General features: G+C 38.8%; 1 protein-coding gene across 2 annotated transcripts in view; it reads right to left on the bottom strand.

The window, feature by feature from the left end:
* FRS2 (fibroblast growth factor receptor substrate 2) overlaps nt 1-10,565 on the bottom strand; it is a 186,603-nt gene extending 176,038 nt beyond the window's left edge. For both annotated transcript variants that reach the window (XM_037846261.1, XM_037846260.1), the window contains exon 1: nt 10,428-10,565. The gene's annotated coding sequence lies outside the window, so the exon portion shown is untranslated. The remainder of the gene's footprint in view (nt 1-10,427) is intronic.
* Between the last annotated feature and the right edge of the window lie 1,629 nt (nt 10,566-12,194).

Consider the following 12,194-nt stretch of genomic DNA (forward strand, 5'->3'; position numbering starts at 1 on the left):
ATTATAATACTAGAAATATATCCATAACTGAGTAATTTTTAATATAAATTTAAGAACATTTAAAAAATTGACTAAATCCCATTTTAAAGTAGTTTTATTCCTATGAAACTACAGCTTCTTAGTACTATTTAAAATATTCTGCTGTTTTATTAAAACACACAGAAAATATCAGGAATTGTTCACTACCCCTATGTCCCCTCAATGTACACTGGAACACAAGGATGGAGAAAAAAGAGCCAAAATTAAATGAATAGTTAAGCACAGTGCCACTAAACTGTAAAACAAGCCATGTGATAGGTATACAAAAATTCACAGGATGAACATACTCCACACTTTTTTGAGGGCAACAGTTTGAGTTGACAGTACTTTGAAACACTGTTTACAATTTATAATTTCTCTAATAAAAAAAAAAGTGGTGAACAGAAACATTTCACCTATACAATTAGGAAAAGCCTGGACGGTGCAATTTTTAGGACTTTCTCAAATTGCCAAGTAATTGGTTCTCTGCCTGTGCTTTCTGATTTATAAAGCTTATTTTTTGCAATTAAGTTACAAAGTCATGCTCTAAGGTTATAAAGATCTCTGACATCATAATAAAATCAGGTTAATCAACTTGAAAAAAAAAACAGTTTACATACATAAGCTAGCAAAATGCAAAATTCACATAAATTTTTACAAAATAAAACCTTATAGGCATCAAGAAATCTTCTACTTAGAGCAGGACACTTTGGACTGCATCCCTAGACTCCCGAGGGTACCCATCCACTCTTTGCCAGTAGGAGCACTTTGGTGAAACAATTTAAGCACTGTTAAAATAAATGAATTCTATATGATTTTTATCTACCAGAAGCAACATGATATACAACAAAACTCTACTATACAATGCCATCTTTAATATCTGAAAAGCAGCAAACCTCCAGTTTTCTTCAAAATTAAACAGAGAGCCCAAGCTATTTCAACTTAACCTGAATATTCTGGATTAAGCATTTTAATGCATATTTAAGTATTTCCATAGCACTCTGAATTTGTTAAATTGCCTAACCAAAAACACTAAAAGAAACCAACTGTTATGACTTAATCTGACAGTCACTTAGGGTGAGTTTGCACCTTAAGTTTTTTTCCCCTTCTCTAATTGAACCAGGGAGTCCATAAGCTTCTCATACAGACAACTGAAAGCAATTTCAGTAAGTGCTTATGTTAATAACTGGCTTGTGTCCCCAGGAGGACTTCTGAGGCTCCACTTACATAACCTATTATGCAAAGTGTCTGCAACATTCTCTTTCTCTAGAAACCATTTCGAATATTGATATTTTTACAAGGTTTACTTACTATACTAAATAAAAAAGATGTTCTCTCTCTCGCTTCAACTATCTTTCCTGCAGAAGAGGTGGAAAAGAAAGCCAACTTCTGGCACTTCACTGTGTCAAAGGCAAGTTATTTATCTTGTTGGCTAATCAACAGAGTAATAACTTATAGCAGCACCTCCAGGCAGCCCCCACAGTTCACCAGTTTCCTCCTGGGACTCTGGCTGGGAAACACAGCCTTAAACGAACAACTTGTATGCTACTGAAAATGGTCTGAACTGCTCCTTGAAATGTGCTGTATTAATTGTGGAACTTGACAAAATTAATTCAGTGGTGGTGAGAATCACAATACAGCCCCTGTAGGGTAACAGAAAGGTAAGATGTACCCAAAATCATGGGGCTGGGAGAGTTGGATATCCATATCCAAAAGAATGAAAGAGGACCCCTACCTCACCCCCTACACAAAAATTAACTCAAAATGGACCAAAGATCTCAATATAAAAGAAAGTACCATAAAACTCCTAGAAGATAATGTAGGAAAACATCTTCAAGACCTTGTATTAGGCGGCCACTTCCTAGACTTTACACCCAAAGCACAAGCAACAAAAGAGAAAATAGATAAATGGGAACTCCTCAAGCTTAGAAGTTTCTGCACCTCAAAGGAATTTCTCAAAAAGGTAAAGAGGCAGCCAACTCAATGGGAAAAAATTTTTGGAAACCATGTATCTGACAAAAGACTGATATCTTGCATATATAAAGAAATCCTACAACTCAATGACAATAGTACAGTCGGCCCAATTATAATATGGGCAAAAGATATGAAAAGACAGTTCTCTGAAGAGGAAATACAAATGGCCAAGAAACACATGAAAAAATGTTCCGCTTCACTAGCTATTAGAGAGATGCAAATTAAGACCACAATGAGATACCATCTAACACCAGTTAGAATGGCTGCCATTAAACAAACAGGAAACTACAAATGCTGGAGGGGATGTGGAGAAATTGGAACTCTTATTCACTGTTGGTGGGACTGTATAATGGTTCAGCCACTCTGGAAGTCAGTCTGGCAGTTCCTTAGAAAACTAGATATAGAGTTACCATTCGATCCAGCGATTGCACTTCTCGGTATATACCCGGAAGATCGGAAAGCAGTGACACGAACAGATATCTGCACGCCAATGTTCATAGCAGCATTATTCACAATTGCCAAGAGATGGAAACAACCCAAATGTCCTTCAACAGATGAGTGGATAAATAAAATGTGGTATATACACACGATGGAATACTACACGGCAGTAAGAAGGAACGATCTCGTGAAACATATGACAACATGGATGAACCTTGAAGACATAATGCTGAGCGAAATAAGCCAGGCACAAAAAGAGAAATATTATATGCTACCACCAATGTGAACTTTGAAAAATGTATAACAAATGGCTTATAATGTAGAATGTAGGGGAACTAGCAATAGAGAGCAATTAAGGAAGGGGGAACAATAATCCAAGAAGAACAGATAAGCTATTTAATGTTCTGGGGATGCCCAGGAATGACTATGGTCTGTTAATTTCTGATGGATATAGTAGGAGCAAGTTCACAGAAATGTTGCTATATTAGGTAACTTTCTTGGGGTAAAGTAGGAACATGTTGGAAGTTAAGCAGTTATCTTAGGTTAGTTGTCTTTTTCTTACTCCCTTGTTATGGTCTCTTTGAAATGTTCTTTTATTGTATGTTTGTTTTCTTTTTAACTTTTTTTTCATACAGTTGATTTAAAAAAGAAGGGAAAGTTAAAAAAAAAAAAAAAAAAAGAAAGAAAAACAAGGAAAAAAAAAAAGATGTAGTGCTCCCTTGAGGAGCCTGTGGAGAATGCAGGGGTATTCGCCTACCCCACCTCCATGGTTGCTAACATGACCACAGACATAGGGGACTGGTGGTTTGATGGGTTGAGCCCTCTACCACAGGTTTTACCCTTGGGAAGACGGCTGCTGCAAAGGAGAGGCTAGGCCTCCCTATGGTTGTGCCTAAGAGCCTCCTCCCGAATGCCTCTTTGTTGCTCAGATGTGGCCCTGTCTCTCTAGCTAAGCCAACTTGAAAGGTGAAATCACTGCCCTCCCCCCTACGTGGGATCAGACACCCAGGGAAGTGAATCTCCCTGGCAACGTGGAATATGACTCCCGGGGAGGAATGTAGACCCGGCATCGTGGGATGGAGAACATCTTCTTGACCAAAAGGGGAATGTGAAAGGAAATGAAATAAGCTTCAGTGGCAGAGAGATTCCAAAACGAGCCGAGAGATCACTCTGGTGGGCACTCTTACGCACACTTTAGACAACCTTTTTTAGGTTCTAAAGAATTGGGGTAGCTGGTGGTGGATACCTGAAACTATTAAACTACAACCCAGAACCCATGAATCTCGAAGACAGTTGTATAAAAATGTAGCTTATGAGGGGTGACAATGGGATTGGGAAAGCCATAAGGACCACACTCCCCTTTGTCTAGTTTATGGATGGATGTGTAGAAAAGTAGGGGAAGGAAACAAACAGACAAAGGTACTCAGTGTTCTTTTTTACTTCAATTGCTCTTTTTCACTCTAATTATTATTCTTGTTATTTTTGTGTGTGTGCTAATGAAGGTGTCAGGGATTGATTTAGGTGATGAATGTACAACTATGTAATGGTACTGTAAACAATCGAAAGTACAATTTGTTTTGTATGACTGCGTGGTATGTGAATATATCTCAATAAAATGATGATTAAAAAAAACAAACAAAAAAAAAAAATGTAGCTTATGAGGGGTGACAAGGGGATTGGGAAAGCCATAAGGACCACACTCCACTTCGTCTAGTTTATGGATGGATGAGTAGAAAAATAGGGGAAGGAAACAAACAGACAAAGGTACCCAGTGTTCTTTTTTACTTCAATTGCTCTTCTTCACTCTAATTATTATTCTTGTTATTCTTGTGTGGGTGCTAATGAAGGTGTCAGGGATTGATTTGGGTGATGAATGTACAACTATGTAATGGTACTGTGAACAATCGAAAGTACGATTTGTTTTGTATGACTGCGTGGTATATGAATATATCTCAATAAAATGAAGATTAAAAAAAAAAAAAAAAAAAAGACATAATGCTGTGCAAAATAAGCCAGGCACAAAGAGAGACATATTGTATGTTACCACTAATGTGAATTCTGTGAAAAATGTACAATGTTTTATACTGTAGAATGTAGGGGACCTAGAGATACCAATTAGTGGAGGGGGAATGATAATCTAATAAGAACAGATAAACTATGGAGGGTAATCTCAATGTTATGGGAATGCTCAGGAATGATTATGGTTTGTAAACTTTCTTGGATATAGTAAGATCATGTTGGAAGCAATAGAGTTATTTTAGGTTTTTTTTTCTCTTATTCCTTTGTTTTCTTAGGGGTTGTTAATTTTCTTGGGGTATGGTAGGAACATGTTGGAAGCAATGTAGTTATTTTAGATTATTTGTTTTTCTTACTCCTCTGTTTGGACATGGTTTATTAATTTTCTTGGGGTATGGTAGGAACATATTGGAAGCAAAGTAATTATTTTAGGTTATTTGTTTTCCTTAATCCATTGCTTTGTTTGAAATGTTGTGGGGTTTTCTTGGTTGTTGTTTGCCTGTTTGTTTTTAATTTTTTGATAAACAAAGTTAAAAGATTGAAAAAAAATCAGCAGAAAAATGGGAGTAAAAACTAAATGACAAATAGGGTGGGATGGGGGGATGGTTTGGGTATTCTCTTTTCACTTTTATTTTTTATTCTTATTCTGATTCTTTCTGATGTAAGGAAAATGTTCAGAAATAGATTGTGGTGATGAACGCATAACTACATGATCATACTGTGAACAGTTGATTGTATACCATGGATGACTGTATGGTTTGTGAATATATTTCAATAAAACTGAATAAAAAAAAATAAAAAAAAAATAAAAAAGATGTACCCAAAATCTAATTGAATATTCATAAATGTTAGATGAGTATTCTCCCCCATCCCTCAGGTTCTGTTTAAACCAAGATTTTCAGATCTCACAGAACTATAATCCTAAAAAAAAAAAGTGTGGGTGGGGACAAGCACAGGGTTGCCTACTTCTGTTCTGCCAAGGACATTTAAAACAATACCCATTACCATCAACATCATTCATAAAAGAAAGTATATGCTTACACCAAAAATGGTAAAAGATAATTTTAGAAAAAAAAGAATACCTTTTAAATTCAACAGATTTAACTTTGTGAAGAACTCACTACATTCTCATTTCATTTCAGACAAGTGAAAACTTTGTCAAGGATCGACACTACTCCACAGCGTTTGAGAACCACAGGTCGAAGCAGGTAGCCCCCACTTGGAAAAATAAAGCAACAACAGCAGGACATGCCCAAACCAAACATTAACCTATTCAATAACGAGGAAATGAAGGCTTGCAGGGGTTTAGGACCTCTTCCAAGGTCGCAGATCAAGAATTCTGACACAGGTCTGTCTACTCCCAGAGTCAGAGTTCTTACCCATTATGCTAAGTTTCCTCTAATATTTTTCCAGCAGTATAAAGATCTACCCTCATCCAGTCACCTTTGTGACCAATGACAACGGAGGAATTTCCAAGACAGCTGGCAAGAGAGAGAGGTGCACTCTGCCTGGCCAACATTTAGACTGAAGCTAAATGGAACTCCTGACCTTTGCCTCATTAATACCAGGCTCGCTGCAACTAAGCCAACCAGCCCAGACAAAACACACACAAAACCCCCTACCTCCAACAACACTGAAGCAGGAATCTTAGGACATTTCCAAGTGCCTGTGATAGAGAGAAAAACACATTGCTGAAAAAAAAAAAGGAATGTATTAACTCTCAAGAAGGAAATAAACATTTCCATGGTAACTCAGTCTAAAAATAATAAACTTGCCCTCAACAAGTTACTTTAAGCCTCAGTCTGCAAACTATTACAACTATCTTTTACATATCAATACACAGGCTCCCCCATTTAAATATCTAAACAGAAAACCACATGAAATTCTACAAATTTACAGTTCTTAACAAGTTTCCAAAATATATACTTTTCATATAGGTATATTATACGTATATGACGGATAAAAGGTATCTTATCATCCCACCCCTCCAAGATATTAGACTATTTATTAACACTGGAGAAAAACTACTCATTTTAATCAAAAGTACTCATAAGAGACAGCTGGAAGAAAAATAGGTAAACACCACTTTCTATGAAAAGTAATATTAACAGACAGTAATAATAGGAGGCACAAAAATTATCTTTGAATATTCAGAGGTTCTTGTTATTGAAACCAAAATCAAAAGTCACAAACATAAATAAATGGAATACTGTATCAGAGACATGCTTCCAAATCCTCACATATCAGCTGCCAAACAATGTCTAAAATGACCAAACAGTTCTTAAGTAACCAAAGTCTCACACTCTGGACCAAATGATTCTGAAATAGTTTGTCCTCCCTGAAATAAAAGTAATGACAGTGTAGTATTCTACCTAATAGAAACAGCAAGAAAATTTTACTTCTGAATTTACTTTAACACTGAAAATTGGGTTTTCAATGATCAGATTCTTTCTACTCTATCTGAATCCACAATGTGAGAAGTCCCCAGACTATCAAATTTCTTTACCCACTGCATAAAATAATCTATTTAGTATCTTTTCCTCTGCTTTAAACAGTTGCCATCTAAAATAAAGACGTTTTATTTTCCCCCTTTCTCTGGGCATTTCATCTCATACAGATTTAACTAATACTTCTATTCGAATGATTTCCTGCATCCATATTTAATATATGCCTAGCCCTGACCTCTCTACTGAACCTACAAACCCACACTTCCAAAAGCCTCTGGGCATTTCCAATATTTGGCAAGTATACAGAAAATTCAACATATCCAAAACTGGTCTCATTATGCATCTCTTTGCCCGCATTTCTAGTAATACTACCACCATCCCCACCACTCACACTTAAAGAATGTCATTTTCAATTTTCATTTCCTCCAAACTTTCTCCAACAATCCTATCTCCCACCCACCTACTAAATCAAATGCCAAGTCCTGCTGAGTCTTTGTTATCATCCCACTGCCATTGCCAGTGCCCAGTATTATACTATATTAAAAGTCAGCTTTCCACAACAAATCATTCTACATACTACACTATTAGACCTCGATAGCCTTTCATTACTTCTCCCAAATGCTGAACTCCTAAATACAGCATAGCATTTTAACACACTCCACAATCCAGCCCCAACTTAAATTTCAAACCTTACCTCTTATTCCCAAAAAATGAACTCTATATTCTACGTAAACTGGTCCACTAGCTTTTCTCTTACAGTACACAATGTACCCACCTCCACAATTCTGCCACACCATTTGCTTATTCAAAAGGCTTTCTTCACCCACCTACACCCAACCCCTGAAACTTTGTCTTAGAGGCTTACCCTTTGCAAGGCTGAATTCAGGTTATCAGTTCATTGGGTAGCATGACGTAGTACAAAGGCACACGCTTTGCCACCAGGCAGCTTGGGGTTCAAACTGAAGCTAAGAAACCTGCTAGCTACATAAGCCCAGGCATATTACTTAACATATTTGAGCCTCAGTGTCCTTATTAGTAAGAAAGATTCTGAAAATATGTATGTAAAAGCAACTAGCATAGAGCTCAGTGTTCAGTAACTGCTCAATAAATAGCTTCAATGCTATCTTTTTAAGTATTATTCCACCACTTTCCATGATGACTCCAACTAAAAGTGAACCCTTTTTACTTTTGTACAACTCCAAATTTTAAGTCAAAATACTCATGTGGTATTTACATATATTTCTCTTCATCATAAATTTTTATGCAAATATCTTACATCCCTTACTAGAGTTCAAATTCCTGAAAACCAAAAACTTGATCTTTGTATTCTATAATACCTAGCACAGTGATTTTCATGAAGCACTCAGTAACACCCACCGCCAATGTTAAGTTCCAATCACAAAAATAAATGTTTTTAACAAAGCCAAAAAACACAGATCTTTCCTTCATAATTTCTAACACACCTTAGAAAATTATTGCCAAAACATGAATTTTAGTTGTTGTAGCTATATTTGCTCCTATGTGATTGTCTAACATAGTCTGACATAGCAAATGCCCAATAACTGTTGAATTGATTTGAATAACATAATAAAATTTACAATGCTTAATTAAGAGCATCTGATTTTCCCCAATCGTCTTTTTCTGCTCTTACAATTCCTAAAATACTTCCCTTCAAATAACATTAACTATCAAACCTACAGTACAGATCCATAACTATATCTAACTTCACCCCTTTTCCAAATTCTCTTGATTTCAATATTCCAACCTTATGCTCTAATCAATTAAGCACTTCAAATGCTAAGAATCTATAGTTTTCCTGTAAAGGCCAGGCAACTAATCTCTTCATATTTGTTTCCAGGTGCTTCAACATTTTTTTTCGATTAGAGAAGTAAGTTTACAGAAAAATCATGCATAAAACATAAAGTTCCCAAGGACTTTTTAAATCATCCACTCTTTTCAAGGTGTTCAAGATCAACAGTTTGAAATAAATTTCCCTTTGCATAGAAGAACTCCACTGAACTTACCACTTTGGTCTATTTTCCCCAATTTATGATATTTCCTCCACTTCTATTGGGGGGAAGGTGAGAGAATCAGATAAGTATCAAAACAACTACAGTAGATAAGAAGTGCAGGGAACTGTCACTGGTTTCATGAAGGTGGTTTGTGTTTACCTGACACTGCAAGAACAGTGGTCATCTGCTGATAGCCATAATCTGCAACAACTGAATTCCCGTATGGCCATAACAAAAAATCACCATTAAACAAGGAAAAACGTTATTTCCTACAATCCTTTCAGCAGTATTTTATCATCTAAAATTTGTTCACTGAACAGAACTACTTTCATTCACTTTCTCCTCTAGGAAAATCTCATTTATCCGAAGTAAAAACTTCATGATATTAGTAATATAAAAAAAAAAAAAAACTATGCCTACATGGGTGAACCTCTGCATTGCAGCAACAGCTGAAACCGTATAAAGGAACCTCTTGGGAATAACTGAGAAAACGATTTTTTAAAAGTTAAGGAACAACTATATGATGAAACTGTGAACAACTGTTGTACACTACGGATGACTGAATGGCACGTGAAATATATTTCAATAAAATTACATTTAAAAAAAAGTTAAGGAAAATGATGGTTCCAAATATGAAGGTAAACAAACTTCGCGGGAGAAGTGTTACTAATTCTCCAAACCTTTGCAATCAATTCCAATACCTTCAACAACCGCGGACTGAACTCATACAACTGTGACTTCAGGTAGTCACAGGAATTAGAAGAGTACAGATTAAAGAACAGCATCATTTTTCACCTCTGCAAGAAAACTGGGGCACGTACCTGAACTACTGATTTTTCTCAAGCAAATTGGTTTAAAAAAAAAAATGACTTCAACAACTGCTTTTGCAAGCTTTCAAGTAAGTAAAGATCATGTGAGGCACGCCACGGTGACCTGCGTATCCAGAGGCAGTCCTGAACACAGTCCAAATTGATCCAGAGCTACCCAAAAAAGGGTCTGCATGCAAAGCCTCGCGAAAGATCCCCAGCATCTACACACGCATCGCCCCACCCTGAGACTGAAGAAACGACACTGCAGGGACCCGGGTAATTACTGAGCCCGAGGTCAGACCCAGAAGAAGCTCAAGTCGGGGGCTGGAATCCAAGATTGGTCTGATGTCCGGGTCCCTAGCCCCAGGTCAGCCACGGAAAACCAAACCGGGAGGCGGCGCGAAGTCTTGGGGGAGCAAAAATGAGGAGGTCGGAAGGGCTAAGGCCCAGCCCAGCCCCAACGCCGAAACCGAACAGCAATAACAGCTCCGGGACCCCCTTTCCGCTCCACCCCGCCCACCTCACTGCCCCGCCGCCCGCTCCTTCCCGGCCCGCGATCTAGTTCAGAGAACGCGGGGCGGTCAACCACCCCCTTCCTAGGACCACGACAGTCAAGCCTGCAACCTGAAGCCCAGAACGGGCAGCGGGGCCCCGAGAGCCCTAGCCCCGACATGGGCCCGCGGCCGTCCTAGTCAGTTCTCCGGGCCACTCACCGTTCGGCCCGGGCGCCTGGAGGGACACGGCGCGCCGGTCGGTGGGCACAGAACCCCCGGCTCCGACCCCCTGCTGAAACCCCTGCTCAGAGCCGATGGAGCCTCAGCGACTGAGCCTACAAGGCCTCTCTCTCCAGCCCGAACCTTGGGAAAGCACTTCCGGGGGAGCGGGGAAGCGGGGGAGGGAAAGGTTTTGGCACCGGAACTGGTCGCGGGCTGGAGTTGCCAGGCCTCCCAGGAGGGGCAGGGCAGATCCCGGCCTGGAGCCCGCAAATCCAACTCCGGCCTCCGTGCTAACCCTTTCCGCGCCGCAGTCCCTCTGTTTCCCAGAGCGCGGCTGCACCCCTTTCTGAGGTTTGGGTTATTCTGCTCCAGCCAACTTATGTTACGGGCGAGGAGACCGCGAGACTCGGAGAATTTAGGTGCAAGAGTCCAGCTCAGTCACTGGACCTTCCGATTTTTGCGAGTGTTCTTTCTACTCTAATGTGTCTCTTAAAATAGTAACAGTTAACATTATTGGACGCTTGCTATGTGGTAGGCACCGTATTAAGCGCTTCGAGTACTTTATCATCCCTAAGGCCATTGAAGTTGATGCTATTATCTACATTTTGCAGATGAGGAAACCAGTCCAATACCAAACCAAAACCAATACCACAAAAGTTGGCTCTTGATGGTAGTCTAACTGATATTGTGTGTATGGATCCCATCTGCCTCCAACAAAATGGTTAAGTTCTTTAAGGACAGGGACCAAATTAGATTCCATAATCACATGCAACTTCAACAGAGGCCAAGAGCTGGGGTACTCTAAAACTGAAGCTTGGGTCCTGTTTCACCCCAGCGAGTTAATTAACCCTCTAAGCCTCAGTTTCCTCATTAGTAAAATGGTGACATATATAATGTACATTGCTGGAAGGATTAAAACTGAGAATGTATTTTAAACACTTGGCAGAATACCTGGCACTAATGTAGGACTCTGTAGAAGTCAACAATTCGTATACCTCATCAACAATAGGAACAATTTCTCCTCCAACAAAGTGGGAGATAATTAGGAAAATTATGGGTTAGCTATAGGCAATAGAAAAAGTTAGTCAACAAAATAACAGAAAAAGTAGAGGTTTTGCAATGAGAAAAATGAAGGTCCCTGGGAAAAAGAATGGTCCAGGGCCAGCATGGATGCTTGTGAAACTGTGAGCCAAGATGGTATGAAAACCCAAAAGTCAGATGCCAGGCAGGGGAAGAAGGAAGGGAAGGGAAAAAAACAAACAAACAACAACAACAAAAACCAGAAAGGCATAGAACATCTCAGGCAGACTGTATCTGGGGCCAGATACAGAAAAAAAGAAAGAGAAATGCCTCTTAGCAAGCATACTATCTGCAAAACAAATTTATAAGCATAACTTGAAATTGCAGGGAAGGAAGATTTTCAAAAATTTTCTAGTAAGAGAGGCATGGGAAATGGAAATAGTTCAGAACCCTTTATTAGGAATTTAAGATACAAACAATGCCACTGCTTTATTTACAGCGCTGACTTAATTTTGTTTTCATGATCATGATAGTGTTTGTAAATACTTCCCTAATACCCAAAAGCAAGCAGCCTTTCAAACTTTGGGGCATAAAGAAGTAAAAAACCAGAGCCTGGGTTGGCAGGACTCATTAATTTTCTATTTCCACCCAGGGCTAAAAGGGGTAGTGAAAGAAATCCTGAACTGCTGACTATGTCAGTCTCCCTGCTGGACTGATCTGTTGTCATTTAATCTGGTCATGTAA

Source organism: Choloepus didactylus, chromosome 8 (genome assembly GCF_015220235.1).
Source record: "Choloepus didactylus isolate mChoDid1 chromosome 8, mChoDid1.pri, whole genome shotgun sequence".
NCBI classification, from domain to species: domain Eukaryota; kingdom Metazoa; phylum Chordata; class Mammalia; order Pilosa; family Megalonychidae; genus Choloepus; species Choloepus didactylus.